Source organism: Sinocyclocheilus anshuiensis, unplaced genomic scaffold (genome assembly GCF_001515605.1).
Source record: "Sinocyclocheilus anshuiensis isolate Anshui unplaced genomic scaffold, SAMN03320099.WGS_v1.1 scaffold435, whole genome shotgun sequence".
NCBI classification, from domain to species: domain Eukaryota; kingdom Metazoa; phylum Chordata; class Actinopteri; order Cypriniformes; family Cyprinidae; genus Sinocyclocheilus; species Sinocyclocheilus anshuiensis.
The window spans coordinates 469,793-485,581 of NW_015552555.1; the positions used below are offsets into that span (position 1 = coordinate 469,793).

Here is a 15,789-nt window from a genome sequence, read left to right on the forward strand (position 1 = left end):
GCCTTGTCAACTCTTCTTCAAAATATCTTCTTTTGTGCTCAACAGACGAAAGAAACTCATACAGGTTTAGAACAACTTGAGGGTGAGAAAATGGTGATAGGATTTTCATATTTTGTTGAACTTTCCCTTTAAATGGCATGAAATCTGAAAGAAAAGAAAAAGGAAAACTGTAGACATAGTGTAGAAGTTTACACTAAGGCCTGCTTGTCACAATGCAATGTTTACCTGCATTATAACACCTTTCAGAACACAACACCACAAGAAACGCATAGAAGTTTTTGCTTTTTTTTTTGAGATGTACAACCCTTAGAAGCTCCATACAAGTACTTTTTTCCCCACGGCATTATGGCATTATGATCTAGTCAGATCATAGAAAAAAAAGCTTTATGAATAAAAACTAAAATCAATGTCCAGACACATTTTGTAGAAACCAAACACAGAATTTTGTCTCATGGCAGCATTTTCTGGAGGCTAGAACAGATCTCATAAGAGCAAAACACACCGTTTGCTACCGTCACCTGCCCTACTTCCACTCAACCCTGAGAAACAAGCCCCCGCCTCTCGCTTTGCGTACAATTCTTCTTGCGCAATCTCAGAGACCACAGGAGACCTGTCAGAGGAGAAGATTGCACTGATTGAAGCCACACAGTCAAACAGATCCCGGCAGCACAGATGCAAACGTGGGCGGCACTTTTATTCTTTTCGTGTCTTTTTTTTTTTTGAAGCTTCAATTGGTGCTTTTAGAAAAGTTTGTCAAACTACATCAGTGGCGTTCTGAAACTCTTGTCTGAAAAGGTGCAGCGGGCGGGCGCACACCTCCAGGTCTTCAGATTCCCTGGAATCAGTGAAGCGAATGACATTGGTGTTTTACTCGCGTTAAACTCACAGAGACGCAGCGTTTTTTGAAGAGCAGAAGGAGGTGGAAGGGTGGGAGGAGGAGAGATGAAGACGGTGCGAACGAGACGAGAGCAGCTGTTCTCTCTTTTCTTTGCCCAGCGTTGGTTTCACACATTTCCTCAGGGAATATTCTCACAAAATGTCTGCTAAGTTTTAGCGCCACACTGCGGGTTGAACCTGTGATTCCAGCTATTTTGAGAGTCAAAATCTGGGTGACTGTTCAGTGTTTGGATGAACAGTCACACTGATGATATCTCAATCAAATCACTGCCTTTGCTCTATGAAGGAAAAATAACAGAACTGAAATGTGTCAAAATAAACAATCTGTGACAATCAAATAAATAAAATAGACCACATTACCTCATAAGGAAATATATTATCTCCACCTTAAAGCTGCTGTGTTCTTTTTTCAATATTAAAACTCTAAAGTAAACCACTCAAAGGGTGATTTCTTTGAAAAAATACGGTGTGTTAGGCTATCAAAACATGGCTCAGGTTAGTGATATATGCATTATGCATAGATCAGCATTATAGGGAGTCATTTCCCATCTGAAAATATGAATATGTGCAGCAGATTTTATTAACAGTAAAAGAGCAAGTAAATTCAGTCTGACTGGATTGTTTTCCTGTAATGGTTAGAGCCCTTTTGTCAACTGTATCAATGGAGGCAATCTGAATCTTGCGACTGTTTGTAGGTGTCGCACAATGACTATGGCTAATAATAAACAAAAGAAGCCCAACAGAACTTACCACATTTAATTAGAAATGTAAAATATATGATATATACACTGATGAGCCAAAGCATTATGACCAGTCACAGATCAGGTGAATATCGTCGATCATCTTCTGACAAGACCAAATATTAAGGTTTGGGTGAAGGCTCTCCTGTCTGATCCGAGTCAACAGACGGTCTACTTTGGCACAAGTCACACAAAATGTTAATGAATGGTTATGGGAGGAATGTGTCACAACACAGTGCATCACACTCTGCTTATGGGGCTGCATAGCCGCAGATCAGAGTACCTTTGATGACCATCAAAATCACCTACAAAGGGCACGCAAGTGTCAGAACTGGACCTTGGACCAGTGGAAGAAGGTCGCCTGGTCCGATGAGTCGTGTTTTCTTTTACATCAGGTGGACGGTCATTTACCTGGGGAAGTGATGGCACCAGGATGCATTGTGGGACGACGACAAGCCGGTGGAGGAAGTGTGATGCTCTGGGCAATGTTCTGCTGGAAAACCCTGGGTCCGGCCATTCATGTGGACATAAATTTAACACGTGCTACCTACATAAACATTGTTGCAGACCAGGTACACCCCTCCATGACAATGGTGTTCCCTGGTGGAAGTGGCCTCTTTCAGCAGAATCACACACACTGCACACATTGCTCAGGAATGGTCTCAGGAACTTGATGAAGATCTCAATCCATTTGAGCATCTGTGGAATGTGCTGGACCAATAAGTTCGATCCACGGCAGCTTCACCCCACAACCTACAGGGCTTGACGGATCTGCTGCTAATGTCTTAGTGCCAGATACCACAGAACACCTTCAGAGGTCTTGTAGAGTCCATGCCTTGTAGAGTTTTGGCAGCATATTAGGCAGGTGGTCATAATGTTTTGGCTCATCGAGATATATATCGATATATACTGTATATATCTGCAGCCATATCATGCTGTAGCCCAAGACTGGTTGCACACTGAAGCTAAGCAGGGTTGAGCCTGGTCAGTACCTGGATGGGAGACCTCCTGGGAAAACTAGGTTGCTGCTGGAAGAGGTGTTAGTGAGACCAGCAGGGGGTGCTCACCCGTGGTCTGTGTGGGTCCTAATGCCCTAGTGTAGTGACGGGGACACTATACTGTCAAAAAGCACCATCCTTCGGATGAGACATTAAACCGAGGTCCTGACTCTCTGTGGTCATTAAAAATCCCATGGCACTTCTCATAAAGAGTAGGGGTGTATCTCCGGTGTCCTGGCCAAATTCCCTCCACTGGCCCTTGTCAGTCATGGTCTCCTAATAATCCCCATCCACTGAATTGGCTCTATCTCTCTCTCCTCTCCGCCTGTAGCTGGTGTGTGGTGAGCGCACTGGCGCCGTTGTACTGTGGCTGCTGTTGAATCATCCAGGTGGATGCTCATTACTCACTGGTGGTGGTTGAGGAGAGACCCCCTCATATGATTGTAAAGCGCTTTGGGTGTACAGCAATACACAATAAAGCGCTATATAAATGCCTCACTCATTCAAAGAGTAAACACTGATAGCGAGGCACAATGCCAAGAACACACAGCAAGAGAAGTGCCAGTGATGAATACTAAAACTCGTACAAGCTTTGTTTTTCTCTGCCCTCAGCTCCACAGTCATTTCAATCAGAGGCAACGAAGGGCAACGCATGCACCATTTCCTTTCATCAAAGCCTAGCAGCCCCTGAGGAACGTTTGACTTACCCTTCACCCCATTACCTGGGAACGTTTCTTCAGCCTTGATGTTAACTCAAGCAAACCTCTTGGCCTGCCATTGCTGCCACCTGTTATTAATTACCAAGCTCCACAGCCCGGCGCAGACGCTATTTACCCTGCTTACAGTAAAACAATGTTTCTGCTAATCTCGGAATCTCTTCGCTTAAAAGTGTGTGGAGTTAATGTGGCGGCTTTATCTTTCAAACGGCAGCCCTGGAGACTCAAAGACTGTTTCAAAAGACTATTCAGCTGTTCGTGAAATGGTTGTATTCTAGTGAAGACGAAAGCTGATGATGCTGTGTGACTGAAGTTGACCTAATTGAGCACTGCTGCTCTTCCCAGAGGAAATGTGATTACAGCAGGTCACGCTCAGCATATTCAACAATACCAGTCAAATGACATCAAAGAGAAACTTGTTCTATGGGATTTTCAGCTTAAACCCACATACAGGGGGAAACTGTCATCACAAACAGCGTTTGTAAAGCTCGTAGGAGAAGTCGGCGTCCCTAAACAAGCGAAACTCAGAGAGTCTGGCTTTGGTTAGGTGTGTGAAGCTGTCATCCAGCATTGCTTTCTTGAGTTTATTAAAAGCAACCAGCCATCACAGAGCGTTTACTTAAGAAGTGGAAAAGCGTGCTGGCTGACAAATCTCAGCAATACAGCAGCACTGATGAAAACCATCACTGGTTAAATGCTCAGTTCACCCAAAAGTGAAAATCGTGTCTTCATTTAATAATTTCGTTCCAAACCCATAGGGATGTCTTTCTTTTGTGAAGAAATTAAGATGTTTAGCAGAATCTTTGTTCTGTTCTTTTGCATGCGAAGTGTCCAAGTCATTATTCACTGCAAATTTCAAATGTCATTTTTGAGTCAGCTATTTCTTTAAGGGGTCTGCACCCTTTTGAAAGCAATTTGAGCACATTTCAAGCACTTTGGGAGAACATCATGTCCCTACCTCCTTATCAGCTTTCACTGGGGTGGCCTCATCACAAAGGATGCTGTTTTTTCCAAGACTTGATTTGTTGTAAATCTATTAATACAAAAGAGACAAATAAAATGTGCATACTACTAATAAAAACGTTATAATAACAGTTGTTCTACAGCATTGGTAGCACCAAATATCTGAACGAAGAACTCAATAAATAATACTATAATACTAATAATTACTAATCATATTTGAACAACAGTAGTCAAAGACTAATGACATTGTTCAATGGCCAGAACTGAAATGCCAAGTTGGCCATTGTATTTGCAGTTTTTTTTTTCAGCACACAATAATTAAGTCATGTTATTATATATTTGACCACTTTATGGTTTTTTTTATTATTATTTTTCTCTGAATCTTTCTTGAATTCTTACAACTACTGTTAGATACCTTAAAAGCTTCAAGCACTGATGACATAAGTTGTGTCTTTTGTATTTTGTTCTGTTTCTCATAATTTGTTTCTTTGTTCTTTATTTTACATCATGTTTTCATTGGAATTGGGTCACACTTTAGTTTGGGGACCAATTCTCACTATTAACAACAACTTTTGGCTCAACAAACTGCTAATTTGCTGCTTATTAATAGTTAGTAATGTAGTTGTTAAATTTAGGTATGGGTTGCATTAAGGGATCTAAAATATGGTCATGCACAATAAGACATTGATATGTGCTTTATAAGAACTAATAAACAGTCAATATGCATGCTAATAAAGAACTAGTTAATAATGAGAATTGGTCCCTAAAGTGTTACTTGGAATTGTTATTTAACTGTAAATGCAATTATGGAGATCAGTGGTGCTAGGAGCCGTCAGCACTTACTGGGGACAGAGGGATAGGGTTCTCATGCAGATATCTGGGGTTTTCTATCTGTAAAAAATAAGACAATACAACACAACCTTATTCTCCTCCTCTTCTGGTAAGTCCCAAACACCTCCTGTACACCTCTGACCTCCTTTTATTTGTCATAAACAATGTGGAATGACTTCAAAGAGTGCCACTTAAATACAGTCTCTTCCCTACACTGGTTGTGTTTACAGAGATCAAGCCTCAGCCCACTGAGGCATTGTGTGCAGCGAGGCCATTTCCGTTTCTTTTTGAAAACGATTTTTTCCCTCCAGTGGGTTTGTCTTTTGTCAACATAACTCATAATCTGTAAGCAATGGGAATTTGTCCAGGACACACTCTGTCCACTCTGATGAGACTGTAGACGACAAGTCTCGTCACATAATGAGACAGACCACAACTGAAACATTATTCATATAATAAAAGCTCAGAATTTCACTTTTACTGCACAGGAAAAAAAAAAAAAACTATAATAATCAAAATATCTGTCTTATTATAATACTCAGATCATTTTTTTTTCTTATTTTCATGACAAATAGGCACATAATCCCCTCAAATACTTTACCATAATGCAAAATAGAATAGGAAAAACAAACAAGCAAGCAAACAAAATCTCAAATAAATAAATGAATACGTCTGAAACCCTGTACACAGTTTAATATAACAAACAGAGACAAATCACGCACACAAAAAAGGGTCAGTCCAAAAAGTTGCCAATTTTTTTTTTAAGCTGGTTGAGTAAACATTTTTCAATTTCCTTTTTTTTTTTTTTTTTTTTTTTTGAGAAATTACTTCTATTGGTACAGCAGAACCACCATTTATTTATTTGTTTGTTTTGAATCGTTATTTTTATGTCACTTGGCAGCCAGCTATCTTTGTGTCATAATGCACAACTAATTTTTGGTTATATGGACATTTATGGAAACTTCAACATCTCAGCTCAGGTCCAAGCTCCTGGTGTCCAGTAGGGGGCAAACTTCCAAGGCGGACATAATATATGTTGTAATATACAGTATGATTGTTGATATACTGTATATACATCAACAAACACTGTGCCTGAAGAGATTTGTAGGGTGTTTAATTTCAAAATCACGTTTCAAAAATCTACACATGGTGTGAAAAAGCCAACTGTAAGTCAACAGAGTAATGATAAGTAAGCCATTGGTATGCTTGTGAAGAGTGCAGACTGTTTGACGTTAAGTTCTGGCTCAAGGCATTACTATGGGAAGATTGGAATTGTCCGGGGAAATATTTTTAAAATGTCCTTATTTTCACAATTTCATTTTGGTGACATTAGTAGCACAGAATTTAAATAAATTTATGAGTCACAGTGACCCAGTCAAAATTCTTCAATGGACAAGTGCTCACTTCTCAAACACAGTGTGAGTGTGATGTGGCTCTGAGCACGTACTTATCTCAACACGCCACGCTCTGATAAGAGCAAAGTTCCGACTCTTGTTTTTCTGCATAAACTTTGTGATGAAACAAGCAGCCGGATGGTTTCGCAATCTGTGGGTAAGTCATAAGTGGCTATTGAGTAAATCTGGAGCCCAACACAGTCCTATAAAGCTTCAAACGCTTTGATTCCAAGGAATCTGCATGCCAGTGCAATCATTGCAGCACATTTTTCCTCCCACATGGTGTAGTCATCCACAGCAAACAATGCAATTTTTTTTTTTTATGTTTAGCCAAGAATTCAAACCCAGGATACTGAGGGGGACAATTGCTAAGAATGAACTATGGCCACTGATAAGTGTTTTTTTTTTTTTACATATTTTCCATAATATAAATTGTGTTTTTTTTTTCCATAATCTGAAACAAGCTAGAACTTATATTACAATATGTCATATGAATATATATATATATATATATATATATATATATAGGCTTGACGTTTATAATACATTTTTACAATGAATAATTAATTTGTTTTATACTAACATTTTTCATTCCAGTTCAGTTCTGAATACTGTTAAATTTAAAGGATTTGTTGTGGAGTGGGGAAAACTAAAATACTGTACATGTCATGCTTATAATGATTATAAATGTCTCGTTTTATTTACTAGTATTTTACATTATTTCTCAATAAAATTACTTTCAACAATGCAACTTATCTGCTTTGTTTGGTTTTTTCTTTCAGCAATGAAATGTTGGCATAGTGCAACTTTTTTTCTGGAAAATACTGCATCTGGTGTACTTTACTGAGACTGTAAGTGAAAAATAGCACTGATACAGGTTTTTGAATACTGCACGCTAAAGCGGAACAACTGTTCACTGTTTCAACGTTTCGTGAACAGGAACAGCATTAGTCATATTCTGTTTCTGTTGTCCTCATTACTGAAATGATCATTCAAGGTCTCCATGACAGTCCAGATCAACTCTTTCTTGGCTCAGTTCACATGAAATGGTCACAGTCATAGCAACAAACTGTCAGATATTAAAATACATGTTGAAGTGAAACATCCAACTTTACCCCCAGGTTCCAGCTGTTGAAGCGAGCCTCAAAGTCACTTTTGTCAGAGGAGATGGGCGGCCTCCTGTGTGCCTCCGCCTGGAGGAGAAACAGACAGTGAGGAACAAATAGACGACAAACCATGTCCAGGGATGGAGCACGCTCTGGGAATTCTGAGTTATCCACCACAATGGGTTAAACTAAAGAGACTGTAAAATCTGCTAGACAAGAGCAGAGATTAAGAAATCCCAATCTAAAAACACTCAAATTATGATAATTACATTATAGTAACATTATAATATAACATTCTACAATAAGTAACATATATAGCATAACATAACTTTTGGAACAGCTTTTACAACTCTTTTTATCATTTGGGTGCACAGCAAAGAACAGATTTTGCGCATAAACATCAAATTACATTATTATTCTTTTTTTCAAGATTTTGAATATTCATCATGAGCTATGAAAGATACTGCATCATCATGAGAGAGAAACATAACATTGTTCTAAAAACTAAAGTTCGGTTAAAAAAAACAAAACATTTTTGACAAACTATACATTTTTTATATTTTTTATAGAAATTTAAAGAAAAATATATATTTTTAGATTTTTGATATAGGAAAGAGAGAGTGAGTGATAGAGAGATCAAGTAACAGAGACGGCTGGAGATACAGACATACTCCTCTCATGGCACACCAGATGTTTGACTTTTCCACATTATTTCTGCTTTTCCCTTCACATGCAGTAAATTCCTGCGGAGCGTCACATGACATACCGCCCCTCTTTGTTTTCAGGGGCTGCTGTTTTGTCAGGAGAATCCAGCTCTTTAACAGCTCTATGTAATTTGAATGTTTCCAGGGAACTGTTGTTCCAAATTCCCTTTCCTGAGTTCAGCTTTGCCTCGTCAGGAAAGAGAAGCAAGGAAATGTACAATTAAGCTCAATTCTAATGAAATGCATGGATACTGCTGAAGCTTAATAGGACTGTGGGAAGCAAATAACTCACATTACAGGAAGGTGTCTGAACCCAAACGCCAGATAAAAACTGGGACACGTGGGAACGTTCCTGATTATAACGCAAAGCTATAAGAACTTGTGCAGAAGCTGTGTTAAGTTTTTAATCCAAGAAAGGTCATGTTGATTCTATGTGGCCAACTGGTGAAATAACTCAATATATACACCCTGTGAGGAGAAGTATTTTGGTCGTGGCCTTAAGGTCAGGCTGGTTTTAAAGCTTTATTCATGAAACTGGATAAGTCAACTTGGATAAGTTGAATTTATGACAGTTTTAAGTTCTCACCATCTTGACATCATCCTTGATGTCGCGTTTGACGGGACTTGAGGACAGCGGTCTGGTTGGTGACTTATCGCTGAACAAACTCCTCTTCCTGTGGAAGAGAAAAGACTTCAGATCACTCTCCCATCCTTTTTAACCCTTCGACTGTCACCCCCCATTTTTGAACATAGACATGAAAGTGCATTATCCAAACTTAAATTGTTATAATTCATGAACGCTTTTGACCAAAGGTTGGACTCTTTTTAAAGAAGACAATCAGCAAATTATTGCAGAAGTGGAATCATTTCAAAATATGAAAGTATCAAAAAGTTTAAATTTACTGTAAAGAAAATGTACTGTACTATTTTTTTTTTGTTTTATATAAAATAAATATTTTTCATAACAGGTTTTACTCTAAAATTGCTATAAAATTAAAGCCTTGTGTCTAAATAAGCTATGTTCCAAATTTGAAGTTGATATTAAAAAAATTGAGATTCCTGTGAAATTTTATTTAGGCCGTTATACCACAAACAGCCACCGGGTGACACCCAAACTCACATTTTTTTATATGACACTTGACACCGCCCCCTAAGGGGGAGGAGATGGCCAAAAGATTTAAAGTACCATTTCCATGGTAACGCAATGTTCGATTTCAAAATAGTTTTCACAGGATGAATTTTGAGGTTGATATATAATTTATGATGATTACTAAAATATGTGATGTGGGTAAAAAGAGCGCCAAGCGTCCCACAAGTGGGACAAGAGCCAAACTTTAACTTGTATCAGTGTTAGCTCCCTTACACTAGATCATACAAGTACCTACTGTATACAAACGTTTCAAAATCAATGCGCACAACAGTCTAGATGCTTCAGTCTTTTCCATGTTGCCTGGGTTTCCATTAGCACATACACAGGCATGCAGGGAAGCATTAAAAAAGCCTCTCATACATATGATGGAAAAATTGCATCATCTTTAACACAACTAAAACACATATGGTCCATGGTTCCTAGTACTTGACACACACACTCATGCCTGTGCATTTATTATACAGTATATCATTTCCAGTTCACTGATATTTATGATCTCTTTCTTTGCCCAGATAATTCCAGTTTGATCAGCTTCGCTGAGGCCACCAATGACAACTTCAAAGGCTGAAACTCGTCTGATTAGATGTCGCAGATTTCGACAGCCATGACACATTTGTTTCATTGGCACATTAAGAACGTGTTCTCGAGCTAATTATGAATGCTTAACGCAAATCTCAACTAATTAAACTAATCCCCGTTAGTCAAATGATGAAGAGAGGGAGGATGTGATGACTATATGAAAGTCTCGACAAGTATTTGGAGACACATACACCCTCTTTTTTCTATTTTCTTTTTGCTGTGGTTTCGTTTGGACTTACCATTAAGCTCTAGCCTAAAATATAAATCAGAACGCAGTTTTAAAAACCCTCCAGTGTTTTTATTTTGTTGTCAATCACATAGTTAAATGCACGGCCTACAATTATTTATATGCTTATAGCAATGATAGTTGTATCGAAATATTTACTAAAGTATATCCACATCACTGTGGACGAGAAAGTGCATTCTTTTAAGTGTGCAATAAAACAATACAGCAGCACTGACACACTAATGTGTCAAAATCTTGAAGTGTACAGATTCCATTTGCATATAAGCATTACCATGCCAAATTACAACCTTAAAATTCATTATTACTTCTTCGGCACATTTCCTCTCACATGAAGCTAACCGAAATAAAAACAGAAGCACCATGCAAAAATATGCAATGAAGTGAATTATGATGCAATTCACCTTTTCATCCCATAAATGCATATGACTATGTTTATTCCTTCAGAGCTCAATATATAGAATATGTTCAGTAGAGAGAGAGAGAGAGAGAGAGAGATTTACAAAAATACAGATTAAAAAAATAGAGACAGCATCTTGTAACAACGATATAAATGAACCTTACGACTGGAAATCAGTTGAAAAATCGGCTAGTGGAACGCTGCCTTAAGAAAACAGTATATCCTCCATTCATCTGACAAACTATCTTCAGCATATTATCCAGATAATATGTAAACTGGGATGCAACCATTGGCATGAGCTGTGTAGTGCAGCATGCCAACCAGATGGGGCTGAAAGGGAACAATATATACACATACTGTATATATGGCTCTTCGTTTGCACACTACATCAAAGAACAGATCTAAAAGGGCACAGCAGCTAAATCTGTGGGACTGCATGCATACTACACACACACACACACACAGTCTACCTTCCCTTTGAGCTGTCAGATGAGGGCCAGCTATTGTGATTGGCGCCTGGCCGTTAAACAGGTGGATAGGGATAATTGAATCAGATGAGAGTGTGGGATCAAAGGGCTGTGGGGGCAGATCGTGGAGGTGCTGCTGCCCCGCGGCCTGATTAAAGCCCTCCTGTCCTGACCTGCAGCTGCTCAGAACGGCCTCGGTCTCAGGGACATATCCTCATCCACACCACTTAAAACTCAAGGCCAAAGCATTCATGCACACTTGACTCAAACCTTGGACTCGGGAACACATCTGATGTCTCTTATGGCCGTCGTTGCCACATTTGGCAATGGTTGGAGATTCTGGCTAATGTTTCCGGTGAACACATAAAACACAGACAGACAGATGAGAAGTTTCACATGAGGAAACTATGGCAACTAGGCCTTTAATTAATGTTAGGGCGTTCTGAGTGGTCGCATGTGTTGTGATTAGTTGTAAAAGCATTACTAGGCTGTTGCTAGTGTGTTCTGGGTTGGTCAGTAAATGTGCGGGCATATTAGCAAAAATTTGATACAAAAAGGCCCTTTGTCTAATGTCAGTAGTGTAGCACTGTATATGAAGCACAGTTCACACAGAAGTCACTTTCAAACCAAGCAGCTGTTTGTTGGTCAACATGGTGAATTCGCATGACCCAATGAATCAGATGCAAAATCTGTGTGGGAAAATATTTCGCCCTCATGCAAAATTCCAGATCGCACTACTTCCTATTGAAATGACTATGGAAATTTGCCAAACAATGGTTAATATGACCACACATTAAGGCACTGCTATGGTGTTGTAGCTGGTTGCCAAAGCAGTGCTATATGGTTTCTAGGTGTTTTCAGTCATTGTTTGTATGCTGCTGCTAGTGTGTTTGTTACACTGGAGGAAAAAAAACAAAAAAACCCCGATACAAATTTAACCTGATATATTCAGATTGTTAGCTTCTCAAAAAATTGTTTCAAGTAATACTACTTTGTATTGTCAATTCAAATTTATTCACTCACTGAATGCAAAATGCCTCATTTAGCCAATAAATTCAATGACTTCAGCACTTGACACACAAACCTCAAGAAAGGTGAGACAATCAGCAAATGTAGAAAGATGAGTGTTTAACATCACATCACAAATATCCATCAATAACAAAACAACAACAAACCTGAAGTCAGCAAAAATCAACACAATATTCCTGTAACAGTAACCACATAATTCATAAGGCTGCCCTTAGTCAAAAATATTTCCTAATTTTTAAGATGCAATCATTTTTGGCTCTAATTATAAGTTGCTTGTTTTCATTTTATTTTTAATTAACAGAATCTGAGAATATTGATAACTTATTGAACCATGATTCTTGTTATGATTCCAGAAAATTAGGAAGAAGGGGCGGGGAGGGGGGGCACCTTGGAATTTGGCTGGTGGGCTCTAGCCCCCTGGTTGAGAACCACTGTACAAACACCACAACTTGTCGAATCTTCATATATTAAACGATTACTGAAAATGACATGTGGCACTCTTCTTGATGCACATCAGCATGTCTCACTGCTCTCAGATCTGTTACACACCAGCTAAGCACAACAAATGCGTGTCTGAACATTCATCTGTGTTTAAGCCTCTAAACTCGGCACATATGCTTGAGGAGCCAAAGTTAAGTGAAGATCGCCATCAGGTGGATGAACATGGAACATTCTAAACCACTGACAATTCTGTGAATTTGACATTGTGCCATTATTTTCATGACAATTATAAGGATATTTCACACACTACTTTTCATAATGTAAGAAAAAAACGTAGGAATTACACTTAATACAACAACATAGAAAATCATCTTGTTTGGAGAATATGTTTTTGTTTTGTTTTTTGCTTTACAGTAGACTGCTGTGACAATATGGGGACAATGTGCTCATTGTCTTGAAAATAATGCCATGTTTTAAATAAAAATACCCCTTTGTCACCCACTTTAACATTTTCACATTTCATTTCACATCAGTCATCTGAAATGTTCATATACAAGCAGAAATAAAGAAATAAAGTGTCTGAAAAGCAAAAAACATTAAACTTTATGGCTTGAAGAAGCAAGTCCAATTCCTAAAAAAAAACATTGTTTCAAATGAAATAAATAGACATAATGATTGTACACAAAAGCAGTAAAACTTTAAACAATGTTCAACAGCAATGGATTAAAGAAAAAAAGAGACTCCCGTGACAATTGTTTTCACCCCTGAAAACCACGGAAGCAGAAGAACTGTTATATCATCACCTGACTGACTGACTGAAAGCAAACACAGCCACATCAGAGAAGAGCCGAAAGCTCAAAGCTTTAATTTGATCTAAATGAGAGCGATACATAAAAGACATGGCTGCAATTTTCTCCAGCAGGACTTGAGTCTGTGATCTAAATGCCTTTAATGGTCTTCTCCAAATTTAAGCACTGAAGCACAAATCCAGGCTTTCAAGCAGATGGACTTCCTCTATCTGCTGACTGCTTCAATTGAAAGATCTCTAATTTCAGAAGAACCAGTTTAATCTTCCGCTCTGAGGGTCAATGGACTCTTTGAGTCATGACTTGAAACTTGCGGAAAAACAGAGGCCTGGCATTGTCAAACATACATTTGTGTGGCTAAACACAAACACGTGTCTTTCCCAATGATTTTTTGTCTTGCATAGTTGAGGTTAGAAGGCCCATTCACACCAAGAGCGACAAGATAAAACAACAGAAATCTCATCCAAAACATTCAGGCCAAAATTGTTCATGTGTAAAAACAGCTTTTATATCCACTATTAAAGATATTATTATATCTGTTTTCTATACATCTATTAAAGATTCGTCGCTGCAACAATTCTAGAGATCCTTATAAGTCTAGAGATCCTGAACAGAGTGCCACTCTGTTCTTGACATCTGTAACAAAGCATAATTTAATAACTGCACATAGTGCAATAAGTATTACATTATTAATGCAATGAAATGTTCATAGTGTAGTAATTTTACATTTTAAAAAATCAGTATTTCTAAACAATATATATAACTATAAACCTAGTCTTAAACTACCTACAAACTGCACAAGATTTAAAAATAAAACATGCATTTATTATTGTTGTTGTTTTGTTGATTATTCTTTCTATACAATGCTTCTAGTATGCATATACATAAAGAAAATAGTCTTCACTTAAATGAGGTAATTACATATAATTATTCCACAAAGCTATTAGACATTATTTATAGCAAAGCAGGCAAATTCAGTCAAAACAGTAATATTGTGAAATATTTTTATTACAACTTAGAATAGCTGTTTTCTATTTTAATTTATTTTAAAATGTAATTTATTCCTGTGATGCAAAGCTGAATTTTCAGCATCATTACTCCAGTATTCAGTGTCTCATGATTCTTCAGAAATTATTCCAATATGCTGATTTGTTGCTCAGAAATCATTTCTCATTATTATGAATGTTGAAAGCATTTGTGCTGCTTAATTTTTTTCAGGATGCTGCCGATACTTTTTTTTCAGGATCCTTTGAATGATGAATAGAAAGTTCAACTATTAATAGAAAAACATGAAGTAGAAATCTTTTGTAATATTATAAATGTTTTACTGTCATTATTAATTAATTTAATGCATCCTTCCTGAATAAAAGAATTCATTTATGTAAAAAAATAAATAAATCTTTTTGACTTTGTATATAATGATTGTATTTAGTGTTAATTGCTGCTTTTATTATTTTTAATACTAGTATTAGCATCATTATTTTAATCACCCAGTCCTATGAATTTAAAGGCTAGTGTAATATAATAGGCTTTGTTGTCTTGCAAAATATCTTTTTTTTTTCTTTTTTTTTTGATTTTGGGTCAAAATACTGTATGACCTGGACATATATGTCATTTTCATGATTCAATATTCACAATTATTCATCCATCAAACTGCTTGTCCTATGCAGAGTTGCCGGGATACTGGAGCCTCATTCACAAATATGAAATTAATAAATCATACATTACATCGCAACACATCTTAACTTCAACACAGGGGCTTAGTCAAGATTAACAGGAGGCCCAGTGTCATACCTGTGTGTGTTTGAGAGGGGCGAGGTGGACCATGAGCCATCAGCCTGACCCAACTCCCCAGACACCCAGTCTGGCAGCACAGCAGATCTCTGCTCCTGTGACTTTCCCAGCAACGGCTCACCGAAATAGATGGACTAAATCAGAAAAACACACAAAACTCACAACGCTTAGAAATCATGCGCTCAAGAGGTTGCCTTATACAAATCAAGATAAAGGCATGTATCAGTGCAGTATTTACCATGTATGTGGGTAAAGTCTTGAGGCCGCCTGCTTCAGGTTTGTGGGTAAATGGAAAAATAAAACTCCTTTTCTGAACATGTGCAGAAGGAGTCGGGTGTACATGTTACGATTTTCCTTCCAGTCAGTCCAGAGCCACAGGTCTCAGGATCACACAACTTTTTAATCCACAGTGCACACCGCTGGCGCTCTGATGGGGAAATGTGGATTTGTAAAACATAAATTTTCTTGTAAAATTATAATTTTCTTATATATATATATATATATATATATATATATATATATGCTGCTTG

At 37.8% G+C, this 15,789-nt stretch overlaps 1 pseudogene; it reads right to left on the reverse strand.

Annotated features, from left to right (window-relative positions):
• Window positions 1–15,789, reverse strand: part of LOC107664536 (centrosomal protein of 112 kDa-like) — a 155,870-nt pseudogene that overhangs the window by 138,777 nt on the left and 1,304 nt on the right.